Genomic DNA, 14,980 nt, shown 5'->3' on the forward strand with positions numbered 1-14,980 from the left:
CCTATTGAATTTATACATAAATAAATCATATACTATTATAAAAATGTAATAAAAAGTTGTAAAACTTTTTCATACTTTTATACTTAATTCCAATATAACAAAAAATACAGTGAAATAAAATAAGATAGTTTGATAGATGTCAATGTCAAAACAATTATATTTCATTTATATTTTATTATAGGTATTATATTTAGATTATAGTATATAATGTCTAGAAACTTTTTAACCTATAAAATCTAAATAAATCACATTAATTATTAACGGAGTATTCTGCAGTCACTATTTATATTTGTTATTTCGTTAAAAATACATCAGCGAATTGTAATAAAAAAAATCATTGATTGTAACTTATATATTGTAAATACATACAATACTACCTCATGATATAGAACTGTACATATTACCATGCTTTGCCTATTTACGTAGGGATTTCTATTTTTAAAAATGTATTATTATTTGATTTCGAATTTCAAAATGTTTGATTTAAGAAAAGGAATAAATAAACATTGTAAATAATCACCTTAAAAACGAAAAACACAATATATAATCATAAATTTAGTAACCTATAATATTCTTATTATATAATGATTATATTATAACATTAAATATTTACGAGTATTCTATATTATGCATGTGTATATAATATTATGTACAGCAATTTAGTATTTTTATCATTTTTTTTTTATAGTTTTATTGGTAACGAAGAACGCAGTAGTTTCTCAGAACTACGAACTATTATTTTATGTTATAATAACGGTCTTTTTTTCAACAATAAGTGAGGTATATTCATCTACAAAATTTAACTTGGTTATTTGAAAATAATAATTGAAAAAAAAATGAATATTTCTCCAAATAAAAAAAAATAATAACTTCACATATACTGAAAAGTGAATTAGTGAGAACATATTTTTTTTATAAAATAATATATTAAAATTATACCTATAACAACTACATGCCAAACATATTATTATTAATCATTATAAGATTTATAAATGATACATATATCAACTCTTTAACAGCACTTATATCTCTTAAAATACTACACTCGACAGTCAACACCTACACTACTCAGTACTTTGTACATTCGATTAGCCAATAAGGTATATAATTATTTACATTCACAATATTCATTATTATGATTACGACTTTTATACGAAATACGATTATTAGTTTTGGAACTAAATAACCTATTTAACCCAAAACCCTAAACTGGGTCACCCTTTAATTCTAAATAAGTAAATCTAAAATATCATATAATATTTTTGAAATATATTTTCTATAATTATAATATAATATATGATTTTATTATATTAATGACCAAACATTTTTAATTATTAGTCACTATTAAGGTTGAGAAGTTATAGAAATTGCATATTATGTCTTTTATTTATAGCTAGGTAAGCTAAAAATTTGTTCTATAACCTGTGAATTCATGTTTGTAGTTTTTTTATTGCATATTTTTCATATTTTGTTATTTTTTTTAAGAATAACATAATGATTATTTTTCATGCATATAAATTTATTTTTAGTAAATCTGTATTTATTTTTAATACAATTTATCCCATAAAACAATAATTGAAGTCAAAACCTGTAGTTTCATATAAATGTGAATGATTGTTTTCAATGAAATAATTGACTGTATATAATTTGAAGGTATGAAAAAAAGTAATAATTAAAACTGAATGTTATAATATTTCCACAAATAAATATACTTTTAAGATTTATAGAAGTTTTTTCCCGTTGTAAAAATATTTATTCGGACAATCGTCGTCATTTAGGCGTTGAAAATGTTCAAGGTCCAATAAATGTAATAAATTGAATTTATTTACATAGATGTATTCATTTTTTGATTGTAAGATAATTTAATAAATAATAATAGTAGTTAAGTAAAAATAGTAAATAATTAAAAGTATAATAATACAGAGCAATCTTTATGTATATTTTTGTTTTCTTTCTGCATGTAAATTTTATCTCCTATAACTTTATCCTTAATCATTATACTTTATTCTCAAAAGCGCCAAATGCCCAGATACATAGGTTATAAATAGTTATGTAGACAATTCATTGGTATTCTATATTATGATTGGGAATTAATAACAGTTAACACATATGTAATACATTATGCACTCATCAAAAATATAATTAAAGAGTGCCTGAATATATAAAACCATACTATAAGTCCTACAATCCTAAAGTCTATAACTGCGGTTCTTTAGGATCTTTGGCCTTTTAAAAAATGGCAGCGCTAAATGCGAAAACTTGGAACAATTTTCTACTTAAAACGTTTATAACTAATTTTTAGTTAAATTTTTAAGTATTTTTTTATTATTTTTATATGTATCTAAAGTTGTATGTATAATCTTACAAATATTACATCATAAATATAAACCTAGTTGGAAAAAATAAATTTACTTATATCGACATAAATCCTCTACTATAGGCGGTCACATTCAATTCCAACAACGGCGTTGTAAAAACCTAACAATTAAAAATGAAAAAAACCGCATAATAGCTAAACTGCAATAATATAATAACATTATATATTATAATTAACTACATTACTGTATACTGTGAGAAAAATTCTAATATATTAACCGTTGTTATTCTGACGATGAAACACACAATAAAGCTATTATAAGTCATCACACATCAACAAACGGCTGCAACATTATCAAATAGGTATATATATTATGTATGAATGTCGAATTGCGGTGAAGATCTTGACAATAATATAATACAATCGTCGAGTTGGTGTACGTATAACTGTTGCACCGACCGCTACCGGTGGCTGCACGAGCACAGAAACAGCCGGCGATAGACATTTAACAGTGAAAAAGACCGCAAATTACGTCGTTTGTCCCAATGTGTCGACCGTGGAAAATGTTAATTGAAAAAAACACAACACTGAAAGGCTATATGGTTTTTTTGGACGTTAACAAAATTGAATACAGACACACACACATATATAGACACTGCATAAGAAACTGCAATAGTAAATAATGCATAACAGGATTTTTTTTTAATTTTTTGACTATGACACAGTCATCAGACAAATGCCGACTGAAACTTCATCTAACATGTATACATTATTCTCTGTATAATAATGTTAATAACAATATAATATCGATTTGGGTGTAATGAGACAAGACCTAAACACGTTCTAAGCGAGCGGTTTAACTGTAAATACGATGAAAAATAACAATGAATTTATTATGTGCACGTCCTGTCGCCAGTGCAAATAATTATTCACAAAAGTATAAATTCTTCGATTCTGTACATTAAACATATCCTGGTACTTCATTTTATTAATTATATTGTTATAAACACTTCTATACATTGGTGACTATACAGCAAACAGAGAAACACGATATTTGGTATACATATACATTATACACTATAGGCAATAATAATAAATATACAATAGGTATGATTGGCTAAACTAATATACCTATTTACAAATATAGGTAAGTAATGTACAAGGTATATCAGTAACTAATAAACAAAATTCGGCCTCATGGGATATTTAAAGAATTTTATTACGTTATCTACATGTTTAAAGTTGTACATTTTAATGAATGATGATAATTGATAATATCTTTAATGTTTAACCCACAGTAATAGTGTCCGTTTAGACAAGAAAAAATATAAAAATTAATTGCAATAAATGATGATTTGAAACCTTTATAAAATCAAATAAATGCGTCAAAAACCCCATAATACACTTTTTTTCTATAAAATATATTTATGTATTCTGTTTTGTTCATTGTAAATATATTTCATAATCTGCAGTAAGCTAAATATTTTATATTAAACGAAAGTGATATGTTAAATAGGTGATTATTTGGACTTCATTAATAGAACTTTATGGCATTATGTGTGTGTATTTAGTCAACTAGAAAACCACCGTTCCATTTTTTATCTAGTCGTCTTCCTGGATCACCTAGAATGACGAGAGCAAATAGTTCAGAGAAGAAATAATTGCAATAGTAATGGAGATTGGATTGAAGTTATCTATAGAACATTTTAGTTACATTATGTAGAATTTGAATTAAGAAGTCTTTGTGCAGAGTGTGATTTGAAACATAAAAGGGTGCTTTAGCAATTTGACAAAGACATTGGGCTGAAACATTTGGATTTTATTTATATTCGAAGGTTGGGCTGAACAACAGAGAATTATATTCCGTAAGTCTATATCGGTTCTAAAAGAAGAGTTATATTTTTCAAGATTCTAGACTTAAGACTCCTGAATACTAAATATCAATTAGAATTCGCAACTTTCGCTTATTGTAAAACAATTATTTAGAGATAGTTTACACACATAAATAAAAGTATAAGGAAATTGATTGTCTGTTATGCGTATGTATACATTATACCCAAATCAATGAGTATACATTAATTAGTATTTACACCTACATAAAAAAATCACATCGTCATACAATCACTATAGGTTCTTCTCAGAACTCTGTAATTACCTATTTATCTTATCAAAATTGTGTTCAACAAACGTTATTTAAAATCAAAACCTTATAAAAAAAATTTTCAAATGTACACCTATATAATAGCTATATATTGTAATCGGTATTCTAGTTAATCGGTGAGTCGGAAAAATGTTTTAACCACTAATACATTCTTATATACCGTGTGGGTTTTTGAATACGGCGAAATAAATTAACCGTTACTGTGAAGGCGACATTATCATCGTTTTTATTTATTTCTTTGACTAACCCGTTAGTCACTAGTATAAACTATACACTAATTGCATACAAAATGTTTACAAAATTTACATGAAAATAGTGTTCCATGATGTACTGATGTACCTACATAGACTAGGTACATATGTTATGCACCGTGCATGTAAGACGCACAATAAAAACATCGTAATTTTGAGTGAGAACAATTTAAATGGTAACAATTTTGGTTCAAGACTATAGTTTATAATGTACACTTTTGTGTACATGCATACATATTATTATGATGTTATATAGCGACATACATAAGTAGTCTCACTAGTCACTACGCGCTTCTCAATATACGTATTTTTAATTAATAAATTTAAATTAAAAATAAATATGTTTATTCTTTCATATTAATTCATAAAATAATTAAATAGTAGCCAATTTCAGGTGAGTTAGATATTTCTAAAATTAATATAATTTAAATACATATTTTATAATAGTAAATCCTCGTATGTATAGTTATAATAATTTTTATTATACACATGCATTTTAAAGTTCAAATAAAATTGTATAGTAGGTGATATTTAATGTGATAGTTAAGGTGATAAAACATGTTCTGCCGAGTGCAACAAGCTTTTAAAAGTTAACGATGTGGAAAATCACTGCTTATGCAGTATAAAATACTATTTTATCTAATGTAACTCTTTAGGAGCAGTAAAATGAATGTTTTAATCATCAACTTTGAAGTTAATTTATTGATATTTGGGAGAGGGCGCGATTTTCATTTGGACAAATTTATCATAGTGCGTCTGGGTGAGTAGTTTTAAAAAATTGTAGTGTGTTTGGAGACGTTTTTTAATATCTTATTATACGTTTGGGCAGTATTTTATCAATCCATTTTTCCTTTCATTATGACATACTCCATATGAATGTCATGGATATAATTAAAAATGTATGTTTTTCTTGAAATAGTTATTAGTTATTTAATTAGTTTATTTTTTGCGTTATTTAATATTAAGTTTTAAAAATGTATTTTTTTTTTATTGTTTTCTTAAAATTTTACATTTTTACCCCTTTTCGTTTTGTGTAATTTAAAATTTTAATTTCACCTGACATATCTGACTTGTCTCAACTTTTTTTCAAAAATTCTTATTTATCTAATTTAATTTTTCATTAAATAATGTAAATATTTTTTTTCTGGTTTTCTGACCATAGTACCAACCAAGCGTTTCATAACCGGTGGACATGGAAAGGGACAGGTCGATAAAAAAGTCATCAAGACTCTTAAAACGTATAGCACCATCACAGTCGATATATTTTTTTTGAACACGTCTCCTCTGTACTATACTCGTTCAAACACAGTATAAGGAGCTCACTAGTCACTCAAACACATTATTTATGTATTATTTTGTTAAACAAAATAGTTCATCTAAACTCATTACACTCAGTTTCTGGTAATACGTTAAAACCAATAAATATTTTAGTGAAGGAAAGAGGGGAGGGTATCCTCTCTAAAAGTAGATTTTAGTCATTTTCAAAATATATGTGAAAAACAAAATGTTTGAAACCTAACAAATAAGTTATAGCCAATACTAATATTTCTAATATTTATTTATTTATATTTTATCTAATGTTTATCTAATTGTATTAATATTTAATAGTATTATTATTCATCCTTCTCTTTGATTGCGATAATCTCGACTACAAATTTGAATATGACGCCAACGTGTTTGCCGTAAGTATATAGATTTTGGATTTATTTATTCGATCAAACTTTTAGTATACCAAGGTAAAAGACAAACTTAATTTTAAATGCATTTGGACAACAGAATACTATTTTTCAATAAGACTGCGAACGCATTCAGACTATGAAAAAAGTAAAAATTAAAAACGGGACACATTCGGGATATTCTCATAAATCCAAATTCATTAAAAACATTTAGATTACAGAACATAAGGTTAATTTAACGTAATTAATAAAATCATTGAAATCAAATACACTCTTTAGTAAAAAATCAGATAGAAAGTTAGAAATATTAGGCATTAGTAGGAAAAGCTATAGGTATACGGACAATAAATAATAAACGACGCGAAAAAGTTGTTTTTTTATACTTCGTTAATAAAATTGTTATATTTTCATCGCGCTTATTTCAGGACTCCAATTATTTAACTAAAATTATTCACTGACCTAAATACACTGTCGAGATCATCCATCAAACGTCTATCAAACGTTTTTTTTGTTGTATAAGACATGGGAAAAATAAAACGTGATGGCGCTTCTGACAAGCCACGCAAGCAGTATTATGGAAACCATAATATTTCTTCTTCGTGTATTATTTCCACTGGCTCCACTTCATCTTGTCGTCTACTACATTAAACTTACAACAATATAATTTATTATTGTATTTGAAGTTCGACAACTCCGTTCATAAGCGATACCTAAAATTCGTGTACGAATAAATTATTGCTGCCGATGAATATATATATGCATATTACGTATAATATACGTTTAGAGTTATTAAAAATAAAAAATAAAAAAAAAAATATGATAACAAAATGAACAGTATCTATATATATACTTATATCTTTTTGCTTCTGAATTCAATGGGAATTCGTCACACGCATCCGTCTAAAAACGGTACACAATTTGATTAGTTAGAACCGTGCCCGTGCATGTATATTAAAGCAAAAAATAAAGTAACAAGTGTAGTGGGCAGTATTGATGGACGTCCATTAAAAATGTTTACGAATTCACAGTCGTAAAATCTCTTATTCTTATTACTATTGAATGTAAAAACTTAAAACATACGTCTATCTATATATGCACATTGTACAGCTATAACTGTGTCTATTTTATATTTGTGTCTAGTCGAAACTATTACTAATGTGAAATGTACACATATTTTCGTAAGAGATACGTCGTCCTTAAAGGATGTTTTTTTATTCAAAATATTAAAATTATATAATATTATATATTGTGTAGGTAAATATTAGTATATTACATATTGAACAGCCTAGTACGTTTTCTTTTATTCGGTAAGGCTGTTCAAATCCAATAATACCTATTTCATTATTTAATTTAGGTGTTTGTATGGATATTTTGATATTTACTGACCAATTCATTATTCTGTCATACATAATAATATACAATAATATAATTAATTATTTTTTGAAATAAATCGAAGGCAATTTTAATATATAATGAAAGTTTGAAACTTTCAAACTAAAATAGTAAAATAAATAATATTAACTATTATTATTCATGTAAAAAGTTCTGAATAGACTATAACTATATAATTTGCTTTAAAATTTATCATAGAAATAGTTAATTACATATAATATTTTTTGTGTAATTGATAGTTGAGGTACGAGAGAAAAAAATAAATCAGAATTCTGCCATTCGTTAAACACTAAAAATAATGCAAATCAACGAAATTATATACATTTTTAGTTACATTACTTGAAAACTGGTTTAAACTTTTTATATTCCGTTTTACTTTTCTTTTAGGAGCAGGAACATCTTGGATGATTCATCACGTATGTATACGCAATAGTTGCATGTCCATTATATGTATATTATTGTCGTCTGCGGCAGTATTCGTCAGCCGTAGTATTTCGGCGCGAGTCTCATATTATAACAATCGACTCGTTCACGATCTGTGAAAATCGGATAAACGCAATCGCCAGTTAATCAATTATTATTATTTCGTTTCGGGGTGACAACCGTCCTCCGTCTGCACGATGTATGGTCGTCTAGCTATTATATTGTTTAAGATATTATATTGGCAATGCGCATCCAGGTCATGGTAAAGCCAATTCTTTTCACGCGTTACAATACAAAATTCCACCATACGTCCGTGCATAGATGACCCGGAAACTTTACATTGATTTTGTTCTCTATATTTAAACGCGTACTACAATAAACTATATAAAAATATAATAATACATTATACGAGTAATATCGCAAACAAATGTCCGAAATCAATAATAATATAATACATAATATTATAAAGAGCTTCGCTGAAAACGCCTCTCTGTCCTCTTTACCGCCAATGTAAAAAAACGGTTTCATAAAATGATTTTTTCTATTTAATCTTTATGTAAATTATGGGTACCCCTGTAGTGATAATAACAAAACACGATCCGATAAACTAAGCGCTATTTCCAACAAACTGAAACTAATTATTATTACCTCTAAGGCTACATTATTAAACGTTTCTATACATAAACACACAACTTTTTGAGACATTGAACGCAATAACACTATTAAGTACCTATATACCTACTATTGATGACTTTGATTTAATTTTTCAACTACCATCTAAGTTAAAATACACTACCTAAGTACCTACCTATACCACTACTAGTGCGAGTACATACTCTCATCACGCGCTGAATAAATTGATCTCCGTAAGCAGGTAAAAGTTTGTAATTATCGAAAATAACATTTTATATAGATATAATATACTTATTTCATATTATGCGACAGCATCATTACATGCTTGTTTATATCCACATTGTTATAAGAAAATTTATACCTATTTAAGTGATCGTAAAATTCAATAAACCACATTTAGTACCTATATACATTAAATTTATATGATGGCATTTTACTGGTTAAAAAATAAACTGAAACTATCAATAAAAAATTAGTAGGTATATATCCACAGATTTCAAACCATTTTAACGCCAACATATAAATTTAGGTATTTGTCTACTATTTGATAACTAATTGAACAAGCTTTTCTCTTATTAAATAAAAGAACTAAATATAATATAATAATAGCTCTTTCTCAAGACACAACCAAATAAACTTTCAAAACAATTTAGTTGTTAATTATTATTATTTATAAAAGTCAATATTTATTGTAGAATAATGTAGATGATGTGTATTTAATTAAAAAATTATATTTTATAACATACTGTATTAATATATTATGTCTTAAAAAATGTATTATGTTTTAGTTTTAAATGTGTAAGACTAATGCCTCGATCCCACGTATATATATATATATTGAAGAAGAAGAAGAAATACAAGATAAATTACTATAACCTCAACCTACTAAGACTCTCAGGTGTAGTTATCCGTCTACGATTTAATAAAACGTAGAGTGGCAATGTAGTACACAAAACACCAAATATAAAATACACGACTAAAGTAAAATTGCATTTAAAATTGCTTATCTCATTTCAATATGATCCAGTCAAGCTTATTTGAACACAATAATGTTTTTTTTTTATAACAATTTTATATATCTTACATAAATTATATATAAATGGGTGCACGTATTTTCAGCTAAGCAGGGATGTATAATAACATGTATGTTGAGTTTTTGTTTAAGTTTGATTAATATAGTCTTAACTATTACTAATTTTACTATATACTAATATTGTAACTGTTTAATTTTTATTATACTGAATAATTATTAGGAAAAAAATTCAACGAAAAGAAATATACACTTTTAAACCATTTTGCTTTGAATTTGTACATGAGACTGTAGAAGGTTATAATAAGTACTTGTATAAGTATATAATATATTATACTGAAGTCAATAAGTAATTGTATATCATCTACCTAATAACAATAGCATAATATTTCCGGAAATAAATCTATCAATTGTCCTAATATGTATTACAAAATACATTTTATCTATATTCTACTTACATGGGGCTAATATTAGTAGAGCAAGATGGCATGTGCTGCAACTGCAGTGCTTTCATATACGATGCAACATATCTTTCCCCGTGACTATTCCGGCACTGATGCTTGTTCAAGTTGTTCGCACTAATTGTTTGTAAAACTGTATTATGAATAATTGGGATCACACACTATTGACCTATGATATTTTCTATTGTTTAATATCAATGCATAATAAACATTTAATTTTCAATTTAAATTTTGCTCGCTGATCGCAGATCAAACGGAAGAGATCGCCTTAATTATGTTTGTAATAATAATAATAATTAACGGCCTAATAGCCAAATGTAGTCCATTTTCTAACACTTTGTCTCTATAGGTCATCTACCTCCGGTCCTGGTTTCCCACATAAAATATAGTTTATCGATGGTTATCGCGTTACACACGTACGAACAGCGTGCCATTTCTTCCGTCGATATCCTTACATGGGTCTCGCTGGATTCGTAAATAATAGCGTGCGGGATCAGATGCGGGCGGCAGAGCGTGGACATGATTATAATATAGACGTATGTAAGGAATGTGTGTATGGTACCCTGCAGCCGGTATTTGGTTAGGTTATTTTAATGGATTTTAAGTAGAAAAAAATATTCAACATAAAACAAACATCATCAAATTAAAAAAAATTTTCCGATTAGTCGAAAAAATATATTAGTTAATTTAACCCACGAAATTCTATTATGGAGCCTTTGCCAAAACCCCATTTCTTAAAATGCAGTTAATTAATTTTATCTTAATTATATTACCCTACATTATTTTTGATTTTTGTAAAAAGCATTATTTACAGATTTTACAAATACGTTCTAAATTAGAAACAAAAACAAATTAAGTTAACTTAATGAACGATCACGTGATTGGCAACAGATTATAGTAAATTGTGAAGAATGTGTAAATGTAATATTATATGTTATATACTATTTTATGTTGGTTGCTAGTGCAAGCATTAATATAATTATTATATCATCTATATGACATTGCGGATATATGGTACGTACCTACAATGTATTATATATTGACGATCGAAACAGTTTTCGCGAATCGAAGAATATATTATGATATAAATTATGTAGACCGAAAAAACATATTGTGGTGGCGTTCCACTAGAGTTTTGCCCGATCTTCTAATTTTCTACTATTCACCAAGACACCAGCATCACCTGCCACCGCGGTTGTGGTATATACCTACGAACAAAATAATACACATATATATATAATAAATAATAGCGAAATCATATCGTCTCGTCGATGTTTATGTATATTGTATATAGACATATAGTTATAAACTTATAAACCTATAATATACACATCGCGCGCGTCCAATAATCCAATTAATCGCGCGCCGCGGTGACCGCTGCCGCCACCGAAAAATATTATTATCAACAGCCGGAACGGATACGCGTCATCATTTCTGAAGAATTCACACACACGCAGGAACGCGGTACGGAAACGTTTGAGGCTGGGGATCGACAAGAAATAAAAAAAAAAATCCGAGAGGTAACAAAATTTGATCGATTTCAGTTTTTATATTTATATTATATGCGAAATATTATTATATTATGCGTATTACGATGTATAACACGCGTATAAAAATGCGGAGAAAGTATAACGCGCGGGTAAATCAATGTAGACCGCAATACTGCATTGTGTGCCGCGTATATACATTTATAGTAGGTGGATGTGGGCGGTGTGGTCGCAAAGAACGTGCTAATGTGGTCCTCATGCATTTTTCATCTAGATTTTTTATTTCCTTTGCCGGTTGACCGGTTGTTTCTTTCGCGTTTAAGTAATTTATTTTCGTTTTTTTTTTCTCGACACCCGTGAGTCTTCTTTTAATCGATGATTGTTTATTTATCGGTCTCGAGTCTTGACTATACACATAGACTACTAGAGTAGATTTAATAATAAATTAAAAAACATAGTATAAATTTAGCAAATCATTATAATTATCGTTATTATAATATTATTATATAGTAATTCTTAGTTATACTTAGACAGCGAGCTCATAATACGCGCATCTCTTTTGCTACACGTATGCAAATGTACTAACTACTATAACATATAAGTATTAACTCTGAAAATTCACGATATTGTGAGGTAACTTTACCTATATAACTATATATATAGTTAAACGAGATTCAAGTAAGCAAGGACAAATTATTTCACAAATATAATAATAACATTGATCTTTTTATTTTATTTAAATAAACGTATTTTTATGTTTGTGTAATATTTTGTATATAATTAAAAAAAAATGTGTTCTGCAGATATAAAAAAAAATTTAAGATTCTGTTTGTCTCACCCTTTGGTGTGAGAAAGACAAAACTAATGCAGTTTATTTTTATCTATTATTTTAGATTTTTATATATTTTATTTAAGTATTATTAGAATAATGCAATTTAATTTTTAAGTACTTTGAAGTAAAAATTTTAACATCTAAGTAAAGAGTTTTCATTTCACCGTATTAATTAGGTACAGGAAGTGAATTATAAGGTGTTTCGTTTTTTCGTCTTACCCCACAATCCCCTCTTATAAACGAGTTATAAATTATAATATTATATACATATTATAACTACACGATCTACCTATACTTTCTGCAGCATGGTAAACTGCCACGGTAAGACGAGATCAAGCACTATGATAATATATCGAACCGACTAGACGTTTCCAATTACCGCATCGACAACTCTATCGGACGACTATGTATATGCGTTACACCTGCACGCCCCTTTGGCGATTTTCAACGCGAATTTCGTCGTGTAACTGACAATAAATAACAGTCGTTAAATTTGCGCGTGATATTTTGGTTGAGGTGTCGTGATTGACGACCGAGATGTGCGATTATTTATTATGGTGCATGATGAGAACCAAATTTGTACACCATATTTTAAATTCGAGAAAGTGCCGATTATATTATATACAACTGCTCAACGTACCTATTTGATCCATATAAAAATGTTATCAAAATAAATATTGAGCAAATATAGATAATATAACATACTTACTTAAAAGCTAAAAATGTAAAAAGCAACTTAATTTTATATTTTTATCATGCAAAATTATATAAAATATGCAATATTTAAATATAACGGAATGAAATGTATCAAGCGGTTAGTGTAAGTACCTATAAAAAAACATTATGGATTATTCTTTTACCGGATATGTTCTGCTTCAGTAACTTTTTTCCACATGTGTAATTTCTAAAATATAAACGATAAGATATTATTTAAATAACTAACTAAACTGTATACTATTTATTTATATAATTGTAAGTTTTTATTATTTTTGATCTTTTTTAGTATAACATTGTTACACTCTCTATCTCTAACTCAAGCTATGCTTAAAAGAAATAGATAAAAAAAAAAAAAAAATTATTATACTAATATTTATTCTTAAATGTCTATTTGAATTTAATGATCCAATTTTAAGATGGATAATACAGGATATAATCAATAGGTACCTACAGTTGTAAAAATTGTTAAATCGAAACAAAAATGAAAAATAAAATACAATATGTATTAAATTATGAAAATTAAATATGAAAAATAATGCTCATAAATATAATAATACATTTAATAATTATTATTTTGAAAAATTAGTTGAAAATATAGCAAACATATATAGAAAGATAGAATATCAATTAATAGAACTATTATAATAATTATAACTATTATAAATGGTATTTATAAATACTAGTAATAATAATAACGGTGAAAACTACGGCAATGGACATAAATTAGAGTATAAATATTTCTCTATAGCATTTCATCAAATTTTTTATAAATTATTCCAAATTTCAGATTACATTTTAAAACAATAATTATGTACCTATTTAGTAAATTTGAGTTTTAAAAAAAGGACATTTCTATAAATATCTAAAAAATCGTTAGTTTCTCCAGAATATTTAAGAGTCAAAATATTGTTTTATTTCGTTAGTTCCAGAAATAGTTAAAATAATAAAAAAATTATCAAAAATTTAACTCAATAAATGTATTATAAATAATAATGGCACAAATGAAAGAAAATGTTGGTTTTAATACATATTGATAATCAAGATGCTATATCGTTTATATTTGCTAATATAATTTACAATTACCTTGATAAAATGTAAAAGAATATATTTAGATATTACAACAGCATTCTACTCAGTTTTATATAAAATATTTTTGAGTAAATTAAAAAAAAAATAGTTTATAAAACTTTCTGGTTTTGGTTTAAATTTTATCTCTGTAATAAGCTATAGGTTATTAAATGAAAATATTAGTGAATTCAAGAGAACAAGTGTTAACAATATTAGCATTGATAATATTGTTAGGTAGATAATGGAAAATTATAATTAAGCTGGTCAGAGGATAGTGGTTAAATACGCTAGAATATTCACTTCATACTCGTTTAATAATTCTGCTCAACATTTAAATTTTTCAGGTGAATAATTTTTGTTTCATTTTATTAGAATATTGAATATACTTCAATAAATAATATATATTTATATTAGAATTACACAACATAAGCTTAAGCTATCCAAATACCTATTACTATTATCTATTTTGTCATTAACATTACGTTATATTAATCAAGTGGAAACAAACTAAAAACATATTATGCATAACTAT

The 14,980-nt window shown here is 26.7% G+C and overlaps 1 protein-coding gene across 1 annotated transcript in view; it reads left to right on the forward strand.

The window, feature by feature from the left end:
- Positions 1-14,980, forward strand: part of LOC132917984 (transcription termination factor 3, mitochondrial) — a 235,294-nt gene that overhangs the window by 120,943 nt on the left and 99,371 nt on the right. The gene's annotated exons all lie outside the window — the stretch shown is intronic.

Source organism: Rhopalosiphum padi, chromosome 1 (assembly GCF_020882245.1).
Source record: "Rhopalosiphum padi isolate XX-2018 chromosome 1, ASM2088224v1, whole genome shotgun sequence".
Taxonomy (NCBI): domain Eukaryota; kingdom Metazoa; phylum Arthropoda; class Insecta; order Hemiptera; family Aphididae; genus Rhopalosiphum; species Rhopalosiphum padi.